Source organism: Numida meleagris, chromosome 12, assembly GCF_002078875.1.
Source record: "Numida meleagris isolate 19003 breed g44 Domestic line chromosome 12, NumMel1.0, whole genome shotgun sequence".
In the NCBI taxonomy this organism is placed as follows: Eukaryota; Metazoa; Chordata; class Aves; order Galliformes; family Numididae; genus Numida; species Numida meleagris.
Genome location: NC_034420.1, coordinates 9149047 through 9163396, shown reverse-complemented (window position 1 = coordinate 9163396; position 14350 = coordinate 9149047). Strand labels below are relative to the sequence as shown.

The 14350-nt window shown below is 40.5% G+C and overlaps 2 long non-coding RNA genes across 15 annotated transcripts in view; one reads left to right on the top strand and one right to left on the bottom strand.

Annotated features, from left to right (window-relative positions):
• Positions 1 to 14051, bottom strand: part of LOC110405334 — a 37804-nt gene extending 23753 nt beyond the window's left edge. For 5 of the 12 annotated variants that reach the window (XR_002442813.1, XR_002442816.1, XR_002442810.1 and 2 more), the window contains exons 1-4: positions 13885 to 14051; positions 9476 to 9540; positions 4600 to 4727; positions 851 to 1039 (exon numbers count right to left, since the gene is read on the bottom strand). This is a non-coding gene — a long non-coding RNA (uncharacterized LOC110405334). The remainder of the gene's footprint in view (positions 1 to 850; positions 1040 to 4599; positions 4728 to 9475; positions 9541 to 13884) is intronic. The other 7 variants (XR_002442815.1, XR_002442821.1, XR_002442812.1 and 4 more) reach the window with 6 other exon arrangements.
• On the top strand, positions 966 to 9466 carry LOC110405335. Of its 3 annotated transcripts, none has more exons than XR_002442823.1 (4): positions 966 to 1053; positions 1892 to 2740; positions 3002 to 3345; positions 5971 to 9466. It is a non-coding gene; the product is annotated as an uncharacterized LOC110405335 (long non-coding RNA). The 3 variants fall into 3 exon arrangements; XR_002442824.1 differs by having other exon boundaries at positions 1047 to 2740; positions 5971 to 6035; positions 7008 to 9466; XR_002442822.1 differs by having other exon boundaries at positions 1047 to 2740.

The window sequence follows — 14350 nt, the reverse complement described above, 5'->3', positions numbered from 1 at the left end:
CAATTCAGACAGGCTACACAGGATTTCCTAAGAATGAATGGTATTATAATGCTTTTATAAATGTGAATGTGGAAAAATGGAGTTCATAAAAAAAGGCCTATGAAGAAGGAGAAATTAAAAAAATGTGATTATTTCAAATCCTGATGCATTTTTGTTCTTCTCAGCTGCAAGCTTCTGTTCTTTACACATAGTTTTAGTGTTCTCCTCCTCAGAACATTGCCACGCCATTTCTGGTATGACCCAAACACACCCACATCCTCAGCCTCCTTCTTCACTGCCTTCTTGTCCTGAATTTTTACAACTTCTCCTGCGTAAAAACTATCAGCTCATTTGCTAGCAGCTTGAAAGCGTAATAAAGATGAAAGAATAACCTTTCTGTACACCTATTATTTTCTTCCTCTTCCATTTGAGGTGGCAGAAGGAGACGGGAAACAAAGTGCTACCTATTTATTCTATAACATCCCCATGGCAGGGCCTATAGGGATCATATGTGATGTGAAAATTTGGCACTTGACGTTTAACAAATGTTCCAGGCCCAGGTGCATTCAAGCTGGCTTTTGGTATAGGCAGTTTGCTGGGGCAGAGGCCCACTATGTGTGGCCTCAGCCCCAAAACCTTTTGTATGTCCCCAGCCTGCTGTGTGCATGCTTGGCCCTGTGGCTTGTGCCTGGCCCTGACCCTGAGGCCTGCTGTACTTGTACACTGCTCTGGCCCAGCGGCGCACTGTGCATGATCCCAGCCCTGCGGCCTGCTGGGCCTGTCCCTATCCCTGTTTGCCTGCACAGTTGTGCTGCCTCTCCAAAGCAGGGCTTGGAGCCCCACAGCAGGAGTGAGAAGCATCACAACTCACCTTGACTTTGTGGGGGTGTTTTCTCAGCTCTCCATCTCCTGGCAGAAGCTGTGAAGCATCAGTTTGGCCCCCTCTCCTCATCCCATGGGCAGCAAAACTCAGTACTGAGGCCTTGTTGGGGAGCCTCAAGATGGCCCTGGGTTCTCATCACTCATGCCTCTGGATGGCTTCGTTTCCTCCTGTCCTCACCTAAAACACATTGGGTAAGAGTGAATTCCTGTCCAGCAACCACTTACTTAATAATTTGAACTTCAGATGCTTCATGTTGCCACGCTCCCTTTACACATGTTCAATACATTTAATCATAAAAAGAGCTCATGTATGGAAAACACATGCTTACTGTGACTAGGCCAGCACCATAGCTCTGAGTCAAATAAACTACCATGGATTTACCCCACAATTCCAGGAAACTTTTTCTTTAGTATGCACACAGAATATATAAACAAAGTTATAAATATCAGCTGTGTTATTTTGCTACATTTCATGCTTCACTTGTTTGGGTTTCTTTCACCCAGAACTGGGTATTTCCCTAGGTTCTAGTACTGTCATTTATTTTTCAGTGATACAGTTTTTTTTCCTTCTGCAGTATTAATTTGTACACCAGGGCTGCATAAGCACTAGGACATGGGATGAAAGCCACAACAGACTTGTAAATTTTTTAAAGATATCTGCAGGAAAGGATCACACTTATTTAGTTTTCTGAGAATATGTAAAATCTTTTATGACTGGAAAGAAATGCAGGGAACAGGCCTGCATGACATTTCTTTTCTAGCACATGGTTGATGTGTTAAAATAGATGCTAGTATAGTGTCAAAAGGGAGTAGCACTGCCAGCACTCACCCTGAAGAGAAAGAGGAATTTTGATGGATTTTGAGAAAATATGATTAAAAAAAAAGCATATTGGCATTCACTGCTTATGATGTGCTTCATCTGCTCTCAGTAGGCTCATTGCTGATAATGGCATATTAGCATCAGTACCTCTTTTTGTCAGCCCTTCTGTCTGGTGCACACATCCAACCATGACCATGAATATCTCTCTAGGTTTCTTTTTCCCCATCTTGACATCAGCTGCCTTGGAAATGATTTTCCTGTGGTGTGCAAAGGTGATCTCTTGACACAGAGACTCTGCCCTGAGGTATGTGCAGTGGATTTACAATCTAATTAATAGCGAGGAAAGGGTGACTGGTGCAAATACCAACTGGGTTGAGATCTATGACTGCTGAGTGGGACAGAAAGCTGCCGTAGATGAAACTAGCAGCACATGCTGCTTCTGTGCTGCTTGGTCCCCTAGGGATGGCCACGTGAGCAGCGTGAATTTTTACCAGCACAGCTTGAAGAGCATTTGGAGCTGGCAGTGCAGGACCAGAGTTTCGTCATCTTCTCTTGTGTTTTTCTTACTCATGCCTGAAAGTATGAGGAAATATTCTTCTTCAAAAGAATATTTTGCATATCAATAACCTGCTTCATCCAAAATCTCAAAGGACTCTATATACAGTCATTAAGTGCAGTTCCTATCGCACTCATACTCATGGAGAAGTTGGTAAGTGAACTGAGAAGAATACACCCAGGAGAGCTGACCCTGTGCACTCTTTCTTAACCTGCAAATTACATTTTCCTTAAAAACAAATAAATGACCCTAAAAATCCCTCAGAAGCTTTAGTTACAGAAAGAACAGCAAGAAACACAGCCTTAGTGACATCACAAAACCCCATACTTAGTCTGGAACTGTTAGAAATGTTCAAGAGCATGTCGGGAAGTAAAACTGTAACCATGTGGCTTTGGGAAGTCATGGCATGCCCAGCCTATTACTTGCTTCAGTAGCTGGGTGCAACAAGATCAGCATTCATAAAAACAACAAACTGGCTGAGATACAAGGATACTTGAATTCCTGTAAGTACATTTCTCCAATGTCTGATGTTTCCTCTTTGCTAATATGATGATATCTGAGGCTGGAAGCCTGGAAAGTCTGGCAAATCTTGCTGGCAAACTGGCAAAGTATGACAGTATTCTTATGATTCTGAATGCAGATACCTTCATGGTATGTAAGTGTTTTTTTATCGTGGCGCACATCATAACTTAGTACAGGAGGATAAGAAACCAGAAGAGAAAATGGAATTAACTGAAGTCAGGTATCTCTCTCTTTTGTTCCAGTTTTGCTGTTGAGGTGGCTGGAAGGGCTATTAAGACTAGCCTTACAATTGCACAAAGGCACAATTGCAGGACACAGCCTAGGAGAGGAGAGTGGAGAATCTCAAGCGAAAAATATCCGTGTGTATGGCAGATGATCTCATTTCAGACCGCGACTCCCTGGGATAACATGTGCCCACCTGTCAGTGTTTCAGCTTCTGACAAAACATGATACCATGACTCTGTATGCAGTTTCCAGAGTCTTAGGCTACAGTTCAGTCTAACCTTCAGACAAAGAGTTTGCCATGCACATCAAAAGACCATTTAAGATGATGACCCATCATTGCTAAAATTTCTGAAGAATGCAGGTAAGAAAACTTCCTTGTGTCTCAGGTCCCAAAGTTTGCTGTCAGCTGTGTGTATATCTTTACACAGTCATAGATTATTCCATATAAAGCAGAATTACCACATTAATGCAGCTCACAAACCTGAGTACTTCCAGTTCTGTTTCTGGATTATGATGGTAAAGTAGCTGTCAATTACATAGCAACAGAAATACACACCATAAAAAAAAGATAAAAGAGTGAAGCAAATGACAGCTACTCCACGCCTTCTTAAAACAGTAATATGATAAAGAATAAGACTACATTGGTATTACAGAAACTTCAGAAAGCTGGGAACCTAAATCTTACCTTTCCATCCTCAAGGGGAAAACAGAATGTTTGTAATGATTTCAATGCCATGCCACAATAAAAAACCCACACCATCCTCAATTAGAATGCTAAACATGAGGACCAAATAAACAAGTATGAAAACAATCTTCTAGGCCTGAAAGCTCCAAAAAAGATTTTGAAATACTTTTTGTAAAGAAAGAGGCCAGATTGACATTCTGACATCCCTAACAGTTTTTCTCACTTTTTTTTACCAGACTTTTCTGATGCTTCACGTGTCTTTAATATGAATGTAGAGGTGAAGATTACTGAAAGCAAATGTAATGTTTAAATTGCAATGAGTAATCCCACAGCATGCAAATCCAGCTATTTATATAGTGTTTGTATAATGATTCTAAAATGCTTCTCCCACTGTCTGGCCAGTTGACCTTAACACTAAATAAAATGAGAATGGTCTAGTCCAACTACCCCTTCATCGTGCTCATTGTCTGCCTGTCCTGAGTACTTTCTCTTTATAACATCAGTATTAGATACAGGTTACATTCTCATTCTTTCATCTCACAAAACCAACTCCTGAAGATCACTGTATATTTGAAGACAGGCCACTATAAAATACAGATTTCATTCTCTTTCCTCCCTTCTTGTTATTTCTAGCCACAAAATTAAATCAAAGCTTGACAAATAAAAATCTTGCTTCTTGATTGATGCAAAATATGCGGATCCAGCATGATCTAGTAGCAGATCATAAAATGAATATGCAATATTTGAAGCAATTTCCATGGTACAGGCTCCCTCTTTTTTAATGCAGGAAACTAGAAAAGAAGCAAAGCAAAATGAAATGGTCCCTTCATAGAAAGACTCCATCTGAAAATTGTTTTAATTCAGGGCAGCCATGGGTATAGTTTACATAATAAAAAGCAGTTTTACTAAAGTGTCTGTGGTTATACTAACCCAGTGTAGAGGTCCTGATCAAAGCTGCCTTGCAGCCAAAGTCATCAGCAACCCGACAGCATGCGTTGGTGAAAAGGACTTTGCTTCTCAGCTGGGATGTCTCAGAACCACTCCCAAGAAAACCAAAACTAAACAGAAGAGAGGGTGTAAAATCAAGACACCTTTTCCACTGGTTCAGTGTTATGTATTAAAATCAGAGAGTGCTTGGAAGGAGATGTGCATACCACCTTGAAATTTACAGAAATAACTGCAAACCAGCCAGAATTATGGCTTAGCAGGCCTGGTGTAAGCCATGAAGTTCAAGATTGTCAATTGTCTTTTGAGAGCTCTGCTCTTCTAGTACCTCTGATTCATTAATCAGCTGCTGCTGGGAGAGATAATGCTCAAAATAGGCCTTGGACTACCAAATTTGTTTTCAGAGGTGGGGAAATGAACTGAGAATACATTCTCTCAAAAAAGAATTGATTAATCACACAAAATTTAAATAACGCAGCTTATTTTCCCTTCCATTATTTTGCCATTTCCTGTTTCAATCCACAGGCCTTGTAGAAAGGAAGGTGCAATAATGCAGTCTTGTATTACAGTTATATGAGAAAGAGAGACAAGGAGAGGCAGACTACTGTGTTTGTAAAATGCTTCACTAGGTGATTCAGGACTAAGCACATCTCACCCCACTGAGAAGCTTTTGTTTTTAGGTTGACCCTTATTTTTTTTTCATTTTTCACCCCCTCCCCTAGGTATGTCACATCTAAACATCAACGAAATACTTCTATAGGCAGAAAATGAAGCCGCTACAGGACTTGTTCTTTTGAACTAGGACCCAATTTGATTGGCATCTCTTGACTTTTAGTAAACTGTGTGTTCTGAAGTGTGAGAGAGATCCCTGCAGCAATAATGTCCATATCAAATCATAATTAAAAACAGCAGTGAGGAATGTGCTGAGATTTGAACTGTGGACCTCCCAGGCCTAAAGCCCAAATTGCAAAACAGGACTTTAAAGGCTCATGGAAGCTTTAAACATCAGACATTTAATCACAACTAGTCTGTAGGGATGACTTCCAAAAAAAGAAACAAAAATGCACCACCACAGAGAATAATAACAAGATCTAAGTGTGTGTTGTAGCAGAGAGACAGTTTCTTCACAAAGGGGTCACACGCTGTGCATCTACTTTTCCATCTACCAATGACAGTTTGCACATTTTCAAAGACATTTGCAGCGGGAATCGTATCAAGCCAAACCTGGGGGAGGGGAAAAGAGGCTCTGAAGCAAGAGTACAGTATGTTTGTGATCCAATGGCAGCTTGCCATGAGTAGGAGGGCTCCACCCAAAAGTATCAAAAATAAATTAACACACCTATCTTCTTTTCTTAGACTTCTTGGAACCGATGCAGGAACTTCTGTCAGCCTACTACAAGATCCACTTACCCCCAGCTGAGGTCAGCAAAGAGGTGAAGTAATAAACAGGCTTAAGAAAGGTCAACTACACAGGGTCAGGCCAAGGAGCTCTTTAGCTCAGCATCCTGTCCCTGACAGCATATACCTAAGGGAAGGCATAAGAAAAGGGCAAGCATAAATGAAGCAATCTTTCTCCTCTTTGAAAGGGGATATCTCTGGCTCACCAGTGAGACCAATGAGTTGAAGCAAACCTGAAATGAAAAACTGCTTCATCTGATATTTTCTCTTCAATATATGTATTTGAATAAGATTTGAGCAATCTCAGGTACCACTGATGAGAAATCAGGACCAAACTTAAAGTGTGGGAGTCTGATGATGTGTTTAAGACAAATTAGTTGGGCATTGCATAGTGTTGTCTGTGGGCTGTGTATCTATTCTGCTGACAGAGGAGAGACACTACCTGCATACCTTCCTGACCCACAGTGCTGAATAATCCCAGATGCATGTCCTGATGGGTTAGCTGACCAGCATGAATCAGCCTTATCCTTTATCTATAAAGGCACAGGTATGGGAGGCAGATAGATAAATATTGGCTTTGTATTAATGAGGTGGGGAAGACCTTAATTTCCATACAGGTTCTGGATCTTCCTTACTGTCCTGCTTAAGTTTGACGATATTTAAATTCACTGTAACACTTTGTCTTTTTCAGTATAATGGTTAAAAAATAGGTATCTCTACAGGAAACAGTAATTTTATTATGAAAATGCATTGAGCTATGTGGGATTTCCTGTCCTTTTCCTGTGACATCTTAGTATTGCTGATGGTGACAGATCTTTGGCTGGGATCACTGTGTAGATGCACTGAATTCAGTTGGTACCTGAGCAAGCTAGTGAGGTATACCAGAGATACTGATATCTATGAATGTGTGACTGTGGGAGGAGTGATTTAAACTTAAGCTTTAAGGCTGAGATACTTTGCAACAGAAGAGTTGTATTTCCCTAATTTTTTACCAGTGAAGATCAAGAATGGATATTCTTATCTTGGGAAAACTCTCTGGCAGTGCTAATGTTTGTCTCAAAACCTGTTTCCGGTGGTGGCTGCAGTAGACGTCTGTCAAAGATTCCCAAATACTGAGGCAAAGATAAAAAGTCAGAACAAGCTCAGTATAACCTCTGAGAAACAAGAACCAAAAAGCTGCTAGAACTCAGAATTCTAAGAAGTCCTTGCCTTTTCCTTTTGAAGAAAATGCCTTCCCCATCCCAGAACTGTAATTTAATTCCTTAATTTACATGGCTTTTAAAATAAACTTTTTCTTCCAAAAGACCCACAAAGAATACTGTATGTAAATACACGATGAAAACTTTCTAGTCAGTGTCCGTCTTCCTCTGGTTATTAGTAACACATCTTTCAAACTCTGAAGGACTGAGCAGCACTGAATTTATTTTTAATTACATAGTAATGTGTTCATCACAGAGGTCCTACTTAACAGAAGGAATTGACTCTGGAGTGGTTCCTTAAGGAAACAGTATCCTCGCCAATAGAGAGCTTGAAATCTGGGGAAGAGCAGAGTTTGGAAGAACAGACATGGTCTAAGCTGTATGGGGCCCCTTGTCACTGTGTTAATATGTGATACACAGAAGAGAAAATTGAAGTTAATTCTTGCGTTCCATGAAATAAACTTAGAAACTTACAGATTGGAGGTGGGGAAATTTCCCCTTTAGGTGCGTCTTCTTAGTAAGTGTTACATGAAGATGATGCCTCCCTCTTCAAACACTGCAGATGTAGTAATCTGTATTTGCTCAAAACCAGACTTCAACTTGCTTTCGGATCCTGAAAAAGTCTTATGTCAAAGGACCCTTCCCACTGGCACTAGTACTAGAGGCATAAGAATGTGATAGGCTTCTTCAGCTGGAAGAAATCTTGCCTTCTGGGATGTCTCAAATAGGAGAAGCAGATTTGGGCATGGAAATTATAACTGGCTGATGGGTGTAGCCACACACCTTATATGTGTTGAAATTAATTATGTGACGGGAATCTTCACCTGAATTTCAGTGTTCAGGGAAGTGATTTGCAGACTTGCTAGGATTCCCACTTTCGGATTCCTGTAAAGTACTTATATTAAAGAACCTAATTTGATTTCCAGAGTTCTCTCTCACATTTTCCAGCATCATGCCTTCCTCACACTTGACTTTGTGTAGGAAGATAGCTTTTAGCTTGCTCTTTGGCTCCTCGTGTGATAACTGGAAAAAGATAGGAGAAGTTGCCAAGTGTTCCTTTAATACCTGAACTAGGAATCCTGTCCTGCTATGAAGGGTGGGTTAAATTAAAGACTGCAAGGGCATCAGAAGAGGTAGCAGTGGGACTGAAGGTCTCAAAAAAGTCTGTGCATTAGTGAGAGGCAGATAATCTCCAGTCTGATCTTTCCACGTAGAAGGAGGAATGCTGCTATTGGTACATGATATCCCCAAGAATACATGGGGCATGAGACTGATGATGACATTCTTATTATGTATTTACTGAACCTGGAAGCCACAGCTGAGATCAAAGACGAAATCAGACTTGTGTTCCAACGGTAAAAACAAGCACAAGAATGGAAAATGAATCCCACACATGGCTCTCACCATTCAAGAACAGGGTTCTTGGCCCTCACCTCCAGCATTCTTCCTCTAGAACTATTGACTTGCAACGAGATATTGATTCACCTACGGTTGTATATACACACACGTTTATCAGGAGTTATTTTTTGAGAATTTGAGGATTGTCTAGATTCCAAATTTGGAAGCTTCCAATTTTCCAACTTGGAAGTTTATTTCTGTACAGTATTTGATCCATTGGCGGGGGAAGGTGGGGAGTGTTAAATAATGCTATATGTTGTTCTCTCACTTCCCTTCATTTAATTTCATTTTGTCTAATACATTAAGACTTTCCTGTTCCTATGTGATACAAAACAGTTTGATGTAGAAGTGCTCAAACTGCCTCACATCAAGCTATCCTGGATGGTATATCTTGTTGAGCTTCACTGCTGTTGAGCATTCCACCTAGCTTGTTTGGACTTCATGAGAAATGGGATCTGTTTGCTGCAGAAGAGAATCACATTAATGGTTTATGCTGATGTCTGGGTTACTTCTTCAGGTCCAGCTTATTAGCTAGTGTTGTGCCCTGCAGAACTCAGCTTCCATCCTTGGAAGAAACTGAGATGGCAGAATGCATCCTGTACCACACCAGTCTAAAAATAAGCCACCAGAACAACAGGCAACAGAACAATTTCTGCAAGATGTTTGTGTCCTAAGCTCTTGGCTAACTTCTTTCCTAAGTTGCCACATCCCCAGCCTGTCTGAATCCCATCTACAGCTTCAAGAGTTTCCATCTCATCTTGTGCACAGACCATGAATAACTGCCTTGTTATGTATATGCACGATGGAAGGGTGGGGTGGAAAAAACTCTGGTAGGAGCCTGTCTTGAGCTTGCAGTAAATCCTTACCCAACAGAAACATCGATGAGATTTGGCAGCTGTGAGGAGGACTTCTGGAAAATGGTTTCAGGTTCCTAGGAAGTGAGGGATGAATTTGTTAATGGGTGGGGACATTTTTTCATTCCTTCGCCATTTCTTGTCAGAGAAAGGGAAGATCTAATTCCTCCTTATTCATGTAAGGAAATCCTCTGTACGTACAAACAATATCCTCTGCACATAATCTATAACTGTACCATCTTTAGAGAAGTCACAGGAAGAACCTTGAGTAGTGTGATAGCAGATGTGTCATTCTCCAACAGCCCTCGTAGCTATGGAAGTCTAGGAACACCAGGCAGAGTAAGGCAGAGAGCACAGCAAAAGCCATCTGGAGACATCACTTTAAATCACTGAAATGTGTCTAATTCTTGTAACTTCTGGCCAATGCATGCATGGTAAAACAATATTTCATCACCATCACTTGCACAGACCCAAGAAGTCCAGCTGCACTAGAAAAATCTTATTTTGAATAGTAAATAGAAGAAAAACCTTAATTCCCACAATGAAATACTTTTATATTTTTAGATTCCAGGTGATAGGAATGTTATCTGTCCCTATCTGGGATCAGCAGTCTCAATCAGTAGATCATTTCAGGTGGGGTAAAATACCTCAAATACTGGGCCATTCAGCTTTTAATACCCACCCAGAGCTATGAACTTTGGAAAAGCTCCAAAAACCAATGACAGAGGGAACTAGGGCTCTTCTCCCTGCCTACACCATGTGCAAATTGTGCCTGTGTGCCTGACTCTTCTATCATGTGCTGTCCAAAATGCCTTGTGGCAATGTCACAGGGGCAAGAGGATCCAGCTGGCCCCAGCAGTGTACACAGGCAAAGGAGCTGCAATCATCCTCTGTCTAGGTGCAGCTCAGTTCTGAACTGTCTGTCACTCTTAACCCAGGAAGGCAAACCTCTCTGCTTCTCTATGACTTAAAATAATCAACAGTATCATTTATACAAGAGATTTTCAGTTAAAGCAAAATTTTCACTAGCTTTGAATTATTTATAGGAAATATGTGCATCTCAATTACCTGGATTGGATGAAGATAGGAATATTTATATATTTTAAATTATTCCACATATTTTATACATATTATATATACTCTATACATATTCAATTTAAAATAAAAATACTAGCTCCCTAATCCAGAAGGTCCTAGGCATATAACAGAAATCTTGTGAGTGCATGCCCTTTAGAAAGAATATTTTCAATGTGTAGGTACTGCATATTATTTGTGCTTCTCTATTTCACTTAGTTGTTTATTTCTCCAATTCTTGCTGCTACTGTTGATCTTAGAGATGGATCTGAAACAAAGCATCAGGATGGAGATAGGGAGTTGACTTTGGCCTTCTTCTCTGGTCAGAATATGTACTTGTCCAACAGTGGAATTACTTTCAAGTGATGTTCCATCTGCTTATTACATCATTGTCATCCCTTCTAATGCCACTATGGCAGTGTGGAGGTTCTAAACATTAAGAAAATAATAACAAGCAGCAGAGCATTTTGCCTTTTGTGGAACTCAGCTCTCTCCTATCTACTCCAGGCTGAGATGATCACAGCCTAAAAAATGGAGTGGTCCCATGCAAAGAAGCTACACAAACTTCAGAAATATTTAGTAGGTTGATGCAATTCTGAAGAGTTAAATATTTTTCCTCAATAACTCAACTCTTCCCAATATACAGCATAGTATGTAATAAGCCACGCAAAATTTCCTTGTGGAAGTTACACCTGCCCTCTGGGTGGTAGTAGTTTATAGCTCCTCTTTTTTTCCTCACAGTTTTTTTATTTGCTTAAACATTTATATGCAGCTTCCATCCTGTTTGAATCTACAACAGGCTGCTCTCACATAAAGGGTGGAGGCATCTCTCCAGATACTGTGATTCCTGTAAACTAATGGCTTTCATTAGTTTAGATGAAAGCGACACTTATTATAAAACATCCCATACTGGGTGCAGCTATGTGGGTGGATTTTACACCCATAAAATGGAAAGAAATACTGCAGTAGCCAGACCCAGCACAGTGGGGTTTGGTACTGCATTAGCTCCATCTGTAGTCATCGAATCTTACCCTTTTAAATTCTGTAAAATACGACCTGTTGCAACACCTGATTATTTTTGAGGGGTAGACAGAAACAACCAGTTGTATTTGGCAAGCATGTTATATAAGGAATTAAGTCCTCAGAACACAAACTGAATGGCTATCTTGCATCTCGTGCATGAAGCATGGTAACACTAATTCATTCCTGCTATTGCAAGAGTAAGGATCCTTATCTGGAGTAATACAGAATATTTTCTTATGTCCTTTCTTTTTTTCCTTCCTGGCTGTTATTAGAGAACAGAAAACACAGACAATGCCATCTACTGTAGGGATTACTGACAAATTGTGATCTTTTGGTGACCGACGGGAAGAAATGTAATCTTTAATAGACAGATCTTCAGCAGAAACAGGAGCAGGATGCTAGGTCTAATACCTCTAACAGAGAAGAAGGCTCTTATTTTATCATTGAGGGAAGAAGGCCTTGTCATGTTTTAATCTGTGCTAGCAGAATTTGTTTAGACTGCGTGAGGAGGATGTTTTGGCATTGGGTGATGAGGATGTTTGGTTAAGCCACTTGCTAAGTTGGGTAAATCTGACATCAAAGAGTTTGATAAGATATTTCTATGATCTTTGTGACTTCAATGATGTTGTTGGTGCAGAAGTGATATAAAGATAAATGAACTGATACTTAACCAATGAAATAGCTTACCCCCAGGTATACTGTAGGACAGATCAGTGTACATGGTTCTAGACATAGTATGCTGTGTTGTGAGAAGCCATGGTTTTCCAGAGCAAAATTCTCAACTAACTGCTGGACAATGCCTTCTGTTGGGGAAGGATGGTGCATATGGAAGAGATAATGAGCTGCTTCTTGGCTTCTGGGAACAAATAATGCTAGACACATGTCAAGAGACTAACTTGAATTAGCATGTGATGACTTGCAGAGCTTTCAGCGTGACTAGTTAGCAACAAACCTAGCAAAAGCAGCAAGTATATAATTAGACTCTTACCTAAGTGGAAGGCCAACAGGAACCTCTGGCAGCATGACTCTACCAGGGAGCTACAAGGAGTACAGGACACCCAACACAAATAAGGATGGCCTAAGTTTCTGCCAGATCTCTGTGATCTGCAAAGAAAAACCTCAGTGTCTCCTCTACACAATGGAGGAATACAGAGGAGGGTCTGTAATCTCTGACTCTGTGACCATTTTGCATTTCTATCATGTGGGGGAAGTTTGGTGCCCAGGAGACCATGGGCCCTAGGAAGACACTCAGCACTTCACGTGACGCAACAGCCATGTGAGAGGGACTTTCTCCTATGTTTAGTATAGGAGGACACTGATGTGACTTGAAGTTTTAAGTTGTACTAGAAATAACCATGTTAAAGGACATTGCTAACTGAAAAGTGTGAATGCTTTTTCCTGTATACTGAACAGAGTGTGTGTATTGCATCATCTTACTCCCTTCTCCCCTCCTGCATTATCTACTTGGGCACCCCAGACAAGGTGTAAGGTTTCTCTTCTTTGCCACCAGAATGTGAGGTGACTCACCGGGTACTTTTGCTTAGCCACAAATGATGGATGATTGCCCACTATCTCAAATTACTTGTCCCTTTTGCTTTCTACCTTGGCAGAAGGAAATGATTTTTTCTGGAACTAACAGAGGAGGCCAGCAGGATCTTTAACTACAGCACTCTGAAAGCTTGAATGCTGTCCTGGGAAAGCTCCTCCTCTGTGCTGGGTCAGGACTGCACTGACTTTGGAAGTCATTGCTCATTCTCCCCTAAAACCTCTGTGAATATCTGGGACCTAACTCAGCACACACCAGCATTGCTGGGAAGATTTTCTATCACTTCAACAGGTATTAGCTACTGGATAGCAAACTCTTCTTGATGTTCTCTCTGACTTAACTTTCTCATAAGATGAGATCTGGATGTAGGGTCTTACTTCAGAACTATGGCTAGTCAGGGAATGAAGATGATAAAAAATAAGGAGAAAAGGAGTTACGTTTCTGCTTGGAGTAAATCCCTATCTTCTTTCTTTTCCAAGGATCCAATGCAAGACATGGCCCAAACCCAGCTAATGACATTCTATTTGTCTTAATGATACTCAGGGGCCAGAAGATTCTTGATAATCAAACTGAGATGACACGTGCGACTACTAGGTTCTGATCTTCAAAACTCTGAGACAATTCTAGCAGATAAATGGTATAACATATTTCCCATTATGGTATTGCTATAAAGCTGAAGAGTCTTATGTTTACCACATTAATAATTAGTCACCATGCAAATCAGAAAAAAAGTATTTTAAATCCCACCATTACCTTAAATTACCTGCTAAACACTTACCTCCACTTGTCTTTTAGGGCACTTATTTTTTGCAGTGTGGTCCTGGTTCTTGATTAGTTTTAACAACCCCCCTGCCTTTTGACAGCAAAAGAAAAGAAGAGGTGATTATTACAGTTACTGCTCTCACTTCGCCTTGAAAGTCCATTCTAAAGAAGGCATTAGGGAAGGCTTTCTTGTGGCTGAGAGATCAGATTACCACAATTAAAGTAAAAAGGTGTGGTGCTATTTACTCTGCATGTTATGACACATGAAAGAAAGTGATTCAGGCAAGAAAAATAATTACACATTAATTTGTGTTTGGCAACTTTATTTCACGTACGTGGCCCACAGAGCTTAGATAAAAAGCTGTTTTGTCCAGCATGTTCTCTGTGTGAGCTTGGAGGAAGGCTTATGCCACGTTTTACAAGGAGCTGCCTGTGTAAGTGTGTGAGGATGAGGAAATACATGGGACTAACCTGCTGGTCCT